The following is a 15,290-nucleotide window of genomic DNA, read 5'->3' on the forward strand; positions in this document are numbered from 1 at the left end:
CCTTTTACACCCAGTAATCTAGCCACAGGTATCAAAAGCCTAAGCCTAGACAATGACACTCTACCAGCACAAAGAAGCCTAGGCCTATGCTGGGACATTAACGTGGACACTTTTACATTCAATCCAGCTGTTACTTACAAACTCTATACCCACCGCGGTGTGCTCTCAGTGATCAACAGTATCTTTGACCCCTTGGGGTTAGCAGCACCAGTGACAATAAAAGGCAGACTGCTGCTACGTGAACTTGTACATGGAGTCCAAGAGTGGGACTCTCCTCTCCCAGAGGACAAAATGAACACATGGGAAACATGGAAAATGTCACTCCAAGATCTATGCAGCCTTAAAAATCCCACGCTGCTATGTGCCAGCTTCCCTCTCAAAGTCCGCTTACACAGAACTCTGTATCTTTTCCGATGCATCGAGCTGGGCCATTGCAGCAGTAGCGTGCTTAAGAACTGTCAATGAATGTGGACAATGTGAGGTCAGATTTGTACTCAGAAAACAAAACTGTCGCCACAACCAGAGCACACAATACCTCACCTTGAACTGTGCGGAGCTGTTCTAGCGGTCGAGATGGCTGAGATCATCCTGGATGAACTGGATCACAAACCGAAAGCTGTCAAGTTCTATTGTGATAGCAGGGTGGTCCTTGGATACATCTGCAATGACTTAAAACGCTTTTACGTGTACGTCCATAATCGTGTCCACCGTATACGTCAGACCACAACCTCTGAACAGTGGCACAATGTCGTATCAGAGCAAAACCCTGCTGATCTAGCAACCAGATCAGTTCCTGCATAACAACTTATGGAAGGTATGTGGTTCAAAGGGCCTGACTTCCTCTACAAACCCCCAGAATCAGACATTTGAGCCCTTTGATCTAATCCATCCTGAAAGAGACATTGAAATCAGACAAGTCACTACTCTCGAAACAAACATTCAAAAAAAGGGCCTCACGTCAGAACGCTTCCACTGCTTTTTCACATGGAACTTGCTAGTATGAGCTAATGCCTTCCTGATTCATCAAGCTCATTCTCACACAACTTATATCATCACTCGTGCAAAGGCTGGCATCAGTGTAACAAGCCACGCACACCTGAGGAACTGGAAGCAGCCAAAACGTTCATTCTCCGATCTGTTCAAAGAAATGCTTATCCTGAGGAGTACCCTGCTCTCCAAACCAAGCAAGCCGTTCCTAGCTCAAGTACCATCTTACCACTTGACCCCTACATGAGTGAAGGCCTCATCAGAATCAGGGTCTGTCTTAGACACCCCTCGCTGGAGACAGAGGTAAAAAAAACCTATTATTCTCCCAAATAAGCAGCATGTAACTAAGCTACTGGTAAAACACTATCACATAAAGGTAATGCACAAAGGAAGGCAGTTCACAGAGGGAGCCATTAAGCAAGCAGGACTCTGGGCTGTAGCTGGTCAAAGGCTAGTCTCATCCAAAAACTTAGGGGAAAACTAGAGACTCAAAAAACAGCAGATCTTCCCCTCGAAAGACTTGACACATCCCCACCTTTCTCCTATGTTGGACTGAACGTATTTGGCCCATGGACAGGAGTCACATGACGTATACGAAGTAGTGCGGCTGAAAGCAAAAGGTGGGCCATACTATTTACGTGCATGCATACTAGAGGTGTACACATTGAAATCATAGTCTATGGATGCCAACAGTTGCATTAACACACTGCGTAGATTCTTGCAATCAGAGGGCCAGCTAAGAGACTCCGATCTGATAGGGGCACAAACTTCATCACAGCCAGTGTTGAACTGGGCATGGCGCAAAAAAAATGACAACCAACCAGACATCCTCAACTATCTCAATACCAATGGCTGCACGTGGGAGTTTTACCCTCCTCATGCCTCCCACATGGGAGGCGTTTGGGAAAGGATTATCGGGGTGACACGTAAAATAATGGACTCTATGCTCTTGCAGAACAAACATACCCGCCTGACACATGAATTGCTTTGTACCTTAATGGCCAAGGTATCCTCCATAATCAGTGCTGGACCCTTAATTCCCATCTCAATCCCTCATCTCAATTTCTGCTTTGCCCTGCAATGCTCTTGACCCAAAAGCAACATGTGCCTACTCCACCAGGAGATTTCACTGCCAAAGATCTGCTTAAAAACCTGTGGAAGCAGGTGCAGCCACTTGCAAATGTATTCTGGAGCCGCTGGAGGAACGAACACCTTAATACCCTTCAGTCCAGGCGCAAGTGGCACAAAACACAGCGCAACCTCCAAACAGGTGACATCTTGCTGCTGAAACAAAGTCAGGCACCCAGGAATGAATGGACAATGGCCATTATCTCATCTACCTTCCTGAGTAGTGATGAGAAGGTCAGAAAAGTTGAAGTGAGGACATCTTCTTCTCAAGGTGTTTCAAAGACTTATCTGCGTCCCATCACAGATATTATTGTTCTCTTAGAAAATGAACAAACAGAGACTGATTAAAAGTAGTGGCATCAGTAATGCCAGGCAGGGAGTGTTCTGCCCTCTGTGAATTGGGTTTAATAAATAAGGTAAAAAACTTTCATAAATAAGTAAAAGATATTTCATGATTAATTGTTTGCAATTCATAGGAAAAGTATCAGCTAAAAATGTTATGCAGCTTGTATTTGTTTACCTGTGTTTTATTATGAACCATAAATTATAGTCTCAATGCATTGTGGGTAAGAAAAGCTCAGTCTGATAAAAACGTGTAGCCAGTGCCTTGTCCACTCATGTCTAATTGCTGTGTATTAAATGTTATCCGAGCCTTAAGAAGCAATGGCTGTAAGTTTATAAGTATTTAGAAGCTAATGCTACAAGAATGAATGACTTTTGTATGTTTTGCAAGCTCAGTTGGGGATTGTTTCTTTAAGTGTTTGTTACCAGGAAATAGACTAGGCAATTGCATCTCGTTAGCTTGTGGTACGGAATTAACATCAATGCACCTATTCACGTATTTTAGCGATCTAATTAGCATAACAATGGATCGATTTAACTATTGATACCTCCTGTACCTTTGGGATTGCACTTTTAGTTAACTTTAATGCATTATTCTGGCAATGCTGTTTCCTGACGTATTTATTTTACTAATTGCAAACTGATTTATATTTTTTCTATTTCTGTTTGTATATTTCAGTTTCACTTGACCTTTTAGAGCCACGATATCACATTGTAAGCTGTCTTAAGAAGACTGTTAATAAAGGGAGCAAGACGGTCTGATCCTGGCTCATTAAAACGAGTCTGGCTTGCTGTTCATCTGCGTTCACATACAGAGTATTAACACGTAGTGGTAACAGTACAATTTTTCCATGTTTTATATGATGGCAGTCCATATAGAGAAGTATGTGTATATAAAATACACAAAAAAATGTTCTGGTGGAAAACTGTGTAAAACTTGATTGTCACTGTTTAACCAGAACTACTGGCATACAGCTTGTTTAACTGATACAAGCACTGTTTGATTTCTGTGTTGTTTGATTCAGCTTATTAATTTTCGCTAATGTTTTTTTCAGCTAAGTTTCCAAGTGTCCATTTGGATGTTCGTCCTTTGTTATATTAGGTGTGAATTGTTGTGCACCTGGTTGTTTGTCCTGTGTGTCTCTGCGTTGCCCTGTGATGGGCTGGCCAGCTGTCCAGGGTGTATTCTGCCTCTGTCCTGTAGACCGCTAGAGGCACCAGATCCCCCCCGTGTACTGTTTACAGTGTAAATAAACAGACTCTTACATAAATAACCTTCCACTCCTGAAAGTGGCATGTCGGGGGAATATGAATTGCTTATAACTTCCTAAAAAAGATGACACTTTGAACTTATACTGCTGAATTTATGTCCAGCTGGTGAATAATTTAACTTTAGGACATGTTTTATGTGGAAATTTTAATATTTAGCAATAAAGATACTGCAAGATTGTTTTGTGATTCAGTATCTTATCAGCTGGTGTTAACAAGCATTGTGTGGGCTTCAGTGACATCAGAGGTCAAAGTTGCAGAGCAATTACAAGAAAACACTAGAAATCCTAGATCGTTGTTAACATTTTTTCACATCACCTCTGTCTCCTTTACGGTAAGTTATAAATTCACAATGTCTTCTCTTGAGCGATATATTCTTTTCATAAACAATTTGTTCTTGGCATTAACTACACAAGGAGTTATTTGTGGTAACATAGATAGTCTATTGTTGCTACTTAAGAAAGACTTCATTTTATTTGGTAGTCAGTTAATTGCTGTGCATTTAAACATTTAACAAAAACCCTAATGCTAACCTTTACAAATATTTTTGGATCAATGTTGTTTTGCATAATCAAAGTCCACTTTAAGTTTTAATAAACATAACACATTTTTTTTTTATCTATGTTAAAACTGTACGGGCTGCACGGTGGCGCAGTTTGTAGCTTTGTTGCCTTGCAGCAAGAAGGTGCTGGGTTCGACTCCCGGCGGGCGTCTTTCTTCATGGGGTTTGCATGTCCTCCCCGTGGGTTCGAGTGTATATATATATATATATATATATATATATATATATATATATATATTGTCATTCCGATCCACGCTACAGTCCTGACCACCGAGAACCATGCCCACTCATCAGTCAAAGTGAAATGGTGCTGCTTCAGCTCGTCTCCTCTGTCCGCTCAGCGATTGGTCCAGAGCTGATAGCACCACAGAGCTTAACATCAGCCTCCTTACGAAGTGCTTATAACCGCTCCTTACAGAGAGACAGTCGCTGAGCGCCGGTGTTGTTGCTAATGGAGCACATCTGTTGCGTTTGTTTTCCTCGTGGACAGATTTCTGTGAGGAGAAGCGAGGCTGATGAAGGTCGATATCAAGGTAACCATTTATTTCCACGGTGTGAAGGATGCGCTATTTGGTGCATCAGCAGCATCCACAAATCCCGACCTGCAATGATGGCAGGGAATGCATTCAGTCCGAAACATGATCAGCTCTTAATCATTCGTGGCAGCTTTTATAAAGCTTGTGGTCATATTATGAGCATGAATCTTACTTATCTGTCGCGTGTGGCCACAGTAATTGCTCTTTCTGTAATCCTTCAGCGTGATCTGAGAGCGGGCTTGCTGTCATTCATAGAGCAGCATTCGGCGTTGATTAGACAACCATGCTTTTGCAATATATTTGCCTCTTTTGTGCTTGAAATTCCGTTTTTATTAACATATTCTGTTCATTCAAGGAATACTCGCAATTCTTAAAGCCGCTGAAGGAGACGGGATCATTCCTCCCAGCATGCGTGGCAGTGGAGGATAACTACCATCACGTGTTTTCTGTTCAGTTAAATCTTGTTTGTTGTATGAGACAGTGCACATACCTTGATCGGCCCCGTAATACTTATGATTCTTGGAAACATGCGGAAACCGCCGCAGAATACCAGCATATTTACAACATCCTACGTGTCTAAAGGCAGCGCCGTCTGCGCTTTGTTTCATTTGCGGTCTGCAGAACCTGCTGTAGCCAGACGGCCTAACCCGACTGTGCATGCATCAGGCAGCACAGAGTAACGGAGGGATTTCCCTCACTGTGCTGAAGCTGAGACAATATTTCTGCCGTAAATGATTAAAGAGCCGAAAATAGACATAAAAAAGGGAACCTCGCGTTCAGTTGGCTAGTTAGACAGGCTACAAGGCTTTATGGCATCAAATGGACTGGATAGTTATTTATAGATATCCGGAATAGTTTAGTCTGGACCCTTTACCAACTCCCCTCTCCTAGTATATAATTCAAATTGTTTTTATGTAAATCTATGCGATATTTGTTCTCTAATAACTGGTATTTATCTCGAATCTCATTTTAAATATTTTTTTTATTTTAGTTTGTTAAAAAGAAGTCTTTGCTATGTTATTTTGATAAAATAATTATCTGTGTTTAATGCCAGTTCATCTGTGAAGGATAACCAATAGCAACAGAGGTGTTTTAAGTATGTATGAGGCCCTGAGCAGTATTTGGTTGGGGGCTGACCTCCAGGAAAATCCTCCATCTACCACAGCACAACTAACCGCCCTTTATTCTGTCCAATATTTTCCTTTCAACATTCTGAAGGAGGGGTCAAATTTGACGTTGTGCTCACAAACACAATCTTTGACACCCTAATTCATTTACAAACATTGAATGGGTTCCTAAAAGGTTTTTCCAGCTCAGGCATCAGTAGCAAAGTTATGCTAGTTTCAGATTTAGAATTTTGATGTTGCTTTCAGACTTTAAATGTTTGCTTTATTATGTTCATAACTACTGCATTTGCCTACATGTCCTGTGGGCAAATCTGATGACTCCTTGGGGCCCCAGAGAGTAGGGAGGCCTAAGCAGTCACAAAATTAGCTTTTATTCTGGACCAGCTCCGGTAGCAAGGTAGGATGAGAACGAACTAAGGTGAGCCAGTATGTTTTCTTTTCAGTTTCTTTCTTTACAAGAGCAAAAACTGAAACAATAAGAGCTCATTTTTGTTGCTTGTTGGCAATTGAGTAGAAGAGATTTCAACGAAGAGATTTAAAGATTAATTAAAGCATAGTTTAGAAGGCATATATCACAATTCAACATTTCTTTTTTTTTAGTTCCCAGGCTTGTAAAATCACAAAAGTTATACAGTATTTATTTGAATGTTTGACATAAAAAAAATGTCAAGAAGTGAAAAAGAAATTATAGGAGCACACAGCCAAAGGTTGCATCAATGCATAACAATGCATGTTCATATAATGTTGTGGTAAAAAGTCAGAATTAAAAAAACTAAACTTTTGGCACCCTTCTGGTAGGTGTAACCATCAGTGTTGATCCGATGCAAACATTTCTTACACTAACTACACTCACCGGCCACTTTATTAGGTACACCTTGCTAGTACTGGGTTGGACCCCCTTTTGCCTTCAGAACTGCCTTAATCCTTCGTGGCATAGATTCAGCAAGGTACTGGAAACATTCCTCCGAGAGTTTGGTCCATATTGACATGATAGCATCACACATATGCTGCAGATTTGTCGGCTGCACATCCATGAAGCGAATCTCCCGTTCCACCACATTCCAAAGGTGCTCTATTGGATTGAGATCTGGTGACTGTGGACGCCATTTGAATACAGTGAACTCATTGTCATGTTCAAGAAACCAGTCTGAGATGATTCATGCTTTATGACATGGCGCGTTATCCTGCTGGAAGTAACCATCAGAAAATGGGTACAATGTGGTCATAAAGGGATGGACATGGTCAACAACAATACTCAGGTAGGTTGTGACGTTGACACCATGCTCAATTGGTACTAAGGGGCCCGAAGTGTGCCAAGAAAATATCTCCCACACCATTACACCACCAGCCTGAACCGTTGATACAAGGCAGGATGGATCCATGCTTTCATGATGTTGACTCCAAATTCTGACCCTACCATCTGAATGTCGCAGCAGAAATTGAGACTCATCAGACCAAGCAACGTTTTTCCAATCTTCTGTTGTCCAATTTTGGTGAACCTGTGCGAATTGTAGCCTCAGTTTCCTGTTCTTAGCTGACAGGAGTGGCACCCGGTGTGGTCTGCTGCCGCTGTAGCCCATCCGCCTCAAGGTTCGACATGTTGGGCGTTCAGAGATGCTCTTCTGCATGCCTTGGTTGTAACGAGTGGTTATTTGAGTTACTGTTGACTGTCTATCTGCTCGAACCAGTCTGGCCATTCTCCTCTGACCTCTGGCATCAACAAGGCATTTGTCCCTACAGAACTCCTGCTCACTGGATATTTTCTCTTTTTCAGACCATTCTCTGTAAACCCTAGAGATGGTAGTGCATGAAAATCCCAGTAGATCAGCAGTTTCTGAAATACTCAGACCAGCCCGTCTGGAACCAACAACCATGCCACGTTTAAAGTCTCTTAAATCACCTTTCTTCCCCATTCTGATGCTCGGTTTGAACTGCAGCAGATCGTCTTGACCATGTCTACATGCCTAAATGCATTGAGTTGCTGCCATGTGATTGGCTGATTAGAAATGTGTGTTAACGAGCAGTTGGACAGGTGTACCTAATAAAGTGGCCGGTGAGTGTATGTTACCAGAATACCTTAAATAAAAGCTCTGTGCAATTGTGAGGCTTTGGCAGCACAATAGTACTATAATTTACTAAACATTATTCCAAGCCCAAAAGGTTCTCTTTATGCTAATGGTACACATGAGGTGGATGGAATTAAATTGATTTGGATCAGACACTAAGAAAAAAAAACTAATAGGTGCAGCTGTTTGTTGTTTTTTAAAATATATCAATCCTTGGATGTCAGCAAACTTGTTTACAGGGAGAGGACACAAACAGTGCTATAAAATGAATTTGTCCCTCTTGATATCTAATCAGTTTTTGCTTTTATTTCACACTTAAATGTTTCAGATTATAAAACTATTTTTTAATATCAGACAAAGACAACCTGAGTAAATACAGAAAGCATTTTTCAAGTCATGGTTTTATTTATTTACAGAATAAAATATGTCCAATCTCACCTGGCCCTATGTGTTTCAGTCTCTATAAAGGAATCTTGTTTGCAAATTTTTTTAAATTTAGCCTCAATGGAGGGATTTCAAGGATGAAAGGCCTGTTAAAGGTCACACCGCAGAATCTCAGTCGGATTTTAATCTGGACTTTGACTAGCCTACTTTAAGATTCACTAATTTATTTTTCTTTGACCCATTCTGAGTTTGGCCTGCTTGTGAGCTTCAATTACTGTCTTGCTGCATAACCCAGGTGCATTTGAGGTTAAGGTCACAAACTGATGGCTGGACATTTTCCTTCAGGATTCTCTGGTAGAGAGTAGAATGTTTCATTAGCTGCATCACATGGTCCAGGTCCTGCAATGGCAAAGCCTACCCAAACCATCACATTACCTTTATTAATTTTGAATTGCTTGTATGATTTTCTTTCTCTAAAGTGTTAGCTTTACACGATGTTGAACAGGATACTTATCTCCTGAAACATTCCACTTTTCATTCATCGATCTACAGAATAATTTATTTGGGACAATCAAGATGTTTTTTTGCAAATTTGTGATTGCTTTTGAGATTTTTTGTCTACTTTATTTTGTCCAACAACTGCATGGTGGAGCAGCTGGTATTACTGTTGCCTTGGAGCAAGAAAGTTGTGGGTTGAAATCCTGCTCTGGGGTCTTTCTGCATGGAGTTTGCATGGTTTGCATGGTCTCCAGTACATGTGTGCGTTCTCTCTGGTTACTACCAAAGTCCAAAAACATGACTGCAATATCAATCGGTCTTGCTAAATTGTCCTTAGTTATGCACAGTTTATCCTGCATGTCAGTGTGTTGATCTATGATGGGTTGGTGACCTGTGACCTGTCCAGGGTGTACACCCTCTCTCCTCCTAATGACAGCTGGAAATAGGCAGCAACCTGTTCCCCCACAATCCTGCAAGGACAAGCGGGTGTAGACGATAGATGGATGTTGTCAGGGAGATTCTATTTCTGAATCTGCAGGTCTTGCGGTAATCAGGCCTGGGTAGAGCCAATGAAAATGAACAAAGAAAAACCTGGGTTAACTCGTGAATTTAAAGGGGGAAAGTACCTTTTTACATAGGACCAGGTTGGCTTAGATTGCTTTTTCCCATGATAAATGTAATCACCATTTGAAAACTGAAATCAACTCGAATCGTGTTTGATGATCTAAAACATGTAAGTGTGACACATTCAATAAAAATCTGTAAAGGGCCAGATGCTTTTTCTCAGTGCTGTGCATTTTCTTTTCCTTCATTTGTGTAATTAAGTTTTACCAAGTCAACTTTAAAAATTGCTGTTTAACATGCCCGTTCAAGGTGGGGCTGTTGCATGGTGATATTGTTTGCAGTCTTTGAAGATTTGGCCAAGTTTTTGCTCAGTTAAACTGGCACTTGAGGTAGTTGCTACCTAATGTGGAGAAAGATTCAGCAAGATGGATCTTCTCAGCAGACCCAGATAAAAGGTTCCCCTAGGTTCACTCCAAGTAAAAACATGACTGTAGAGATAATGAACCACAGTGAACCTGTGACGGGGGAGGGACTATAACAGTATACAGGTCCTTCTCAAAATATTAGCATATTGTGATAAAGTTCATTATTTTCCATAATGTCATGATGAAAATTTAACATTCATATATTTTAGATTCATTGCACACTAACTGAAATATTTCAGGTCTTTTATTGTCTTAATACGGATGATTTTGGCATACAGCTCATGAAAACCCAAAATTCCTATCTCACAAAATTAGCATATCATTAAAAGGGTCTCTAAACGAGCTATGAACCTAATCATCTGAATCAACGAGTTAACTCTAAACACCTGCAAAAGATTCCTGAGGCCTTTAAAACTCCCAGCCTGGTTCATCACTCAAAACCCCAATCATGGGTAAGACTGACGACCTGACTGCTGTCCAGAAGGCCACTATTGACACCCTCAAGCAAGAGGGTAAGACACAGAAAGAAATTTCTGAACGAATAGGCTGTTCCCAGAGTGCTGTATCAAGGCACCTCAGTGGGAAGTCTGTGGGAAGGAAAAAGTGTGGCAGAAAACGCTGCACAACAAGAAGAGGTGACCGGACCCTGAGGAAGATTGTGGAGAAGGGCCGATTCCAGACCTTGGGGGACCTGCGGAAGCAGTGGACTGAGTCTGGAGTAGAAACATCCAGAGCCACCGTGCACAGGAGTGTGCAGGAAATGGGCTACAGGTGCCGCATTCCCCAGACCTGGGCTACAGAGAAGCAGCACTGGACTGTTGCTCAGTGGTCCAAAGTACTTTTTTCGGATGAAAGCAAATTCTGCATGTCATTCGGAAATCAAGGTGCCAGAGTCTGGAGGAAGACTGGGGAGAAGGAAATGCCAAAATGCCACAAGTCCAGTGTCAAGTACCCACAGTCTGTGATGGTCTGGGGTGCCGTGTCAGCTGCTGGTGTTTGTCCACTGTGTTTTATCAAGGGCAGGGTCAATGCAGCTAGCTATCAGGAGATTTTGGAGCAATTCATGCTTCCATCTGCTGAAAAGCTTTATGGAGATGAAGATTTCATTTTTCAGCACGAGCTGGCATCTGCTCACAGTGCCAAAACCACTGGTAAATGGTTTACTGACCATGGTATCACTGTGCTCAATTGGCCTGCCAACTCTCCTGACCTGAACCCCATAGAGAATCTGTGGGATATTGTGAAGAGAACGTTGAGAGACTCAAGACCCAACACTCTGGATGAGCTAAAGGCCGCTATCGAAGCATCCCGGGCCTCCATAAGACCTCAGCAGAGGAGTGGTCTCTGGAAATTGTATCAAGAGAAAAATAAAATAAAGTTGTTGACCAAACATGCAACTGTGACTTTATACAGTTGTAAACTATAGAAAATTTACATTTTTGATCAAAATCCTTCCAAACTATGTTTTCATATTTACATGTTTGCAAACATTGAACTAACAGTAGTAATTTTTTAACCAAAGCTAAGTCTCACTGTCCACATTTGTGATCCCTTAAGTTAAGCAGGATAGTGGAGCAAATTTGAATGCCATAATACATTTACACAATTATGCATAACAGAAAAAGACAACAGATTTGTTGCCTTGAAGATGTTTTTCTTGGGTATGACTTTGACGTGTTTATTGCCATCCTGAAATGAGTCTGTAAGGCGTTTTTGTGTTATGCCACCTCCAGTAAATGTCCGTCATTCTGTACAACAGGTTTCAGTTGTACTAAATTAAGTATTATAGTGTTGGTAACCAAAAATGTGATGTCCATTTATGTGGACACCAGGTCGTAGTTAATAAATGCTTTATGTTTTCTATTGGTGGTAAGCTATAGGCTAGTTTCTAGTTTTCTTCTAGTGAACCCAATATTGTAGACTGTCTATACCAAGAGGCTTTAGGTAAAGTTATGCGCCTAACAGGTATATTGGAACTGGATAATATGACTGCAAGCTTTGAACTTTGAACATTTTATTAGTCAATTCTCATGCTTTAGGCAATTGATTTTTTTTTTTTACTTTCTGAAATTATGAAGTGCATGACATTTGTTAAAGAAATGGCAGAGCTACATGTCATTTGTGCAAATAATGTTAAGCTAATTGAATCATCTTGTCCTCCTGTATGGTTCTTCTCACCAGTGATGTCACACTGTGTATATCTGCATGTGGGCTTTTAGAGAACTGACTCAATATTTCCTGCAAAGCTTACAAAACACCTTTTATCAAAGGACCTCCCCCACATTGCTTACTCCAGTGTATTTAAGATCACATAATCATTACCACCAGAATGTTGCGATGTGCACAATAACAGGGACTATTTTCATGTGGAACATTACATTTTTTTATTGATACCACTGTGGTTTCCCCTTGAGTTCTGCTCCTGGAGTGGTGAGTAGAAGTAAAGTGGTTTAATTTGAATAGACTGTCTGACCCATTTCACAGAAACACATAGGGCCAGATCAGGGGGAATGACTCAAAGCTAATGCTCTATGTGCAGTAGACCTGGACACAACCTAAAAACTTTTAAGGATTAATCTGTAAAAAAAAATAAAATCTTGAAACCTTTTTTCAGTGGTTTTATCATCAGTCAAGTCTTGTTAAAATGTCAAATTTGAATGTGTGAGACTATATGTGGTTTGCATGGTGTGAGGTCTCAACAGGACCAATTTTGAAGCTTTGTTTATTTAAAAAAAATAGGTCATTTGGGAAACAACTGTGTTTAACAGAAATCCAGTTCATGGAAGGTGCACAGTGATCTGATTTGTTACTCTATACTTTAAGCCTTTCAAGGTCAGGTGTCGAAGTGCATAACATAGTAAGTGCATCAGGGGAATAACATGCAAAGTAGTTCCCAAGCTCGCATATCTACGAGTGCATTGGTTGAGCAGTCATGATTAGATCGTGTTTTTGAATTAAATCATGATGCGTTGGTCTTTAAAGGTTTTGGATAAACAACAGTTGTGAAGGCATAGGTAAAATCCCATCTGTGCATTAACGCCAATAGGGCGCTTCTTATGCTGTCATCACTGGTGTGGAAGGGGTAATTCCTCAGTAGTGCCTCCTACAGGAGAACTGCAGAGAGTGTCAAAATGAACACTGAAACAGTTTTTAGAATTTCATTATTCAAATACATTCACTATAATGTGAGCAACCAATATTTGTAAAGAATGGCCATAATATTTGTCATGTAGGTTAAATATAGTGCTGACAAGGGCCATATATACCAACTAGTCTGTTTTGCCACCAGCTGTTTTGCGCTTATTATAGGATTATTTTACTGTTTTTTAGAATTCTCACCACAGCTAAGCTAATTTCTATTATCATGATTGTAATTATTTTAAAAAAGAGACTTTTTCTGATATATGTGCCGTTTTAGAGACCCATCTGTGAAACGTTGCCTTATTTTTTTTAAAGTTATTTTTAGGCTTTAGGCTATTTTAGTACCGGGTTGGACCCCCTTTTGCCTTCAGAACTGACTTAATCATTCATGGCCTAGATTCAACAAGGTACTGGAAACATTCCTCAGGGAGCCCGTCTGGCATGAACAACCATGCCACGTTTAAAGTCACGTAAATCACCTTTCTTCCCCATTCTGATGCTCGGTTTGAACTGCAGCAGATCATCTTGACCATGTCTACATGCCTAAATGCATTGAGTTGCTGCCATGTGATTGGCTGATTAGAAATTTGCGTTAACATGCATTTTTTATTTTTTTTTGTGTTGTTCCAATTTTTTCCAAATTTATTCTTTACATCCATATAAATATTTACAGTCTGTGAATATTTAAATAGTTCTGTACTGTATTGTTTCTAATTTTGTTTACTTTTTATTTATGATTATTTATTATTGTTTCTATAATTTATTTATCCTTCCTAATATTACTACCTTACTTGATGTGCTCCTTTAATCTGTCCTGTCGCCTAAACTATTTACTTTCGCCCTAGGTGGATCATAAACTTTATCATATCTCTATATTAATAATTGTTATATAAGTTTATGTGCTCATTTACTCGACTGTTAAGGGGGTGGATCCCTGTGTTATCCAGTCGGTAACATTTTATTAATTTACTGTTGTCCATTGTTAGAAAGATATCTCTCCTTTCTCTTGATCTCACCACCATATTGCCTGCTCTCTTAATCTCTTAATCTCACTGAAAGTCCTCCTCACTACTTTAACATTTCACTTTAGGAGCTCTCTTAAGGCCTAAGATTATTCGTGAATAACTTTTGTCTTACCGAGGGAAAATTCTTAGGAAAATCTTGAATTTGAATTTAAGATTTTTCTTTGAATGACGTCACTAGGAGCTACTTTTAGCCTTAGGATTCTTTGTGAATATGGGCCTTTGATTCCTACAAAGTTCTGGTTGTTCCTGTCTTGTTTTGTTTTTGCTGTTTGTAGCCTTTGCAGAATGATAAATACGAACACAGAAAGAGGAAGGTAACGAATGTCAGAGGGAACAGTTGGAACGTTTCATTTAGAGACAAACGAGCAGGGATGTCTGTTGCCTGCGGGGATGGTTGGCATTTACTCTCCAAGCTGCAGCCAAGCAGAAGAACATTATTGGGTCAGTGCCTACTGAAATCCCACTGTCACTACAAAGACCTCTGACTGCTGCAACTACTTTATACTGGGGGTACTGGAAGCAAACAGAAAAGGAGAACTTTAAATTTAATGTTACAACTACAAACATCAATGTATTTTATCAGTATTTTATGTCATAGACCAACACAAATTAGCTCACGCAAATGCAGAAAAGGCTGAAGTTCCTGAGCAGTTTTCAGCTTTTATGAGCAAACTTCATACAGACTGTTTTGACAACATCTGTGTCACAAATTAGCACACAGCTGTGAAGGGCAATAAAAATCATGCATGGGTGTTCCAATTATTCACAAATAACAATCTAACAATCTTTGACATGTATTCGTATTCAGCCTCCAGTACTCTGATACCCCTAAATAAAAACCAGTGCAACCCCCACCCAAAATTCAGATGAAAATCCTTACTGCTTTTAGGCATGTTGCAATGAAAGGTGGTTATATATATATATATATATATATATATGAATAAAACTCAGGGGTCTGAATATTAACAGATGCCAAACGTTTTCGATTTTTATTAGAAGAAAATGATCAACTTTCTTGTACTTCACTAATTTGCCCCACTCTGTGTTGGTGTGTCAAATATAATCCTAACAAAATGCATTGATGATTCTGGTTGCAACATACAGTTAACTCAATAAACTGTCAAACATATTTTGTCATTACAAGATCTGTGGTTGTATATGTGCACATCACAAGGTCTAGACTTTAACAAGTCATGTTAATTGCTAAAACATTTTAAGATGATGGAAGGATTAGAA

General features: G+C 40.1%; 1 protein-coding gene across 1 annotated transcript in view; it reads left to right on the forward strand.

The window, feature by feature from the left end:
- The first annotated feature begins 4,517 nt into the window (after nt 1–4,517).
- The window catches only part of slco4a1 (solute carrier organic anion transporter family, member 4A1), a 44,191-nt gene continuing 33,418 nt past the window's right edge, over nt 4,518–15,290 (forward strand). Inside the window, exon 1 of the mRNA XM_047379216.1 lies at nt 4,518–4,821. The gene's annotated coding sequence lies outside the window, so the exon portion shown is untranslated. The remainder of the gene's footprint in view (nt 4,822–15,290) is intronic.

Source organism: Girardinichthys multiradiatus, chromosome 1 (assembly GCF_021462225.1).
Source record: "Girardinichthys multiradiatus isolate DD_20200921_A chromosome 1, DD_fGirMul_XY1, whole genome shotgun sequence".
NCBI classification, from domain to species: domain Eukaryota; kingdom Metazoa; phylum Chordata; class Actinopteri; order Cyprinodontiformes; family Goodeidae; genus Girardinichthys; species Girardinichthys multiradiatus.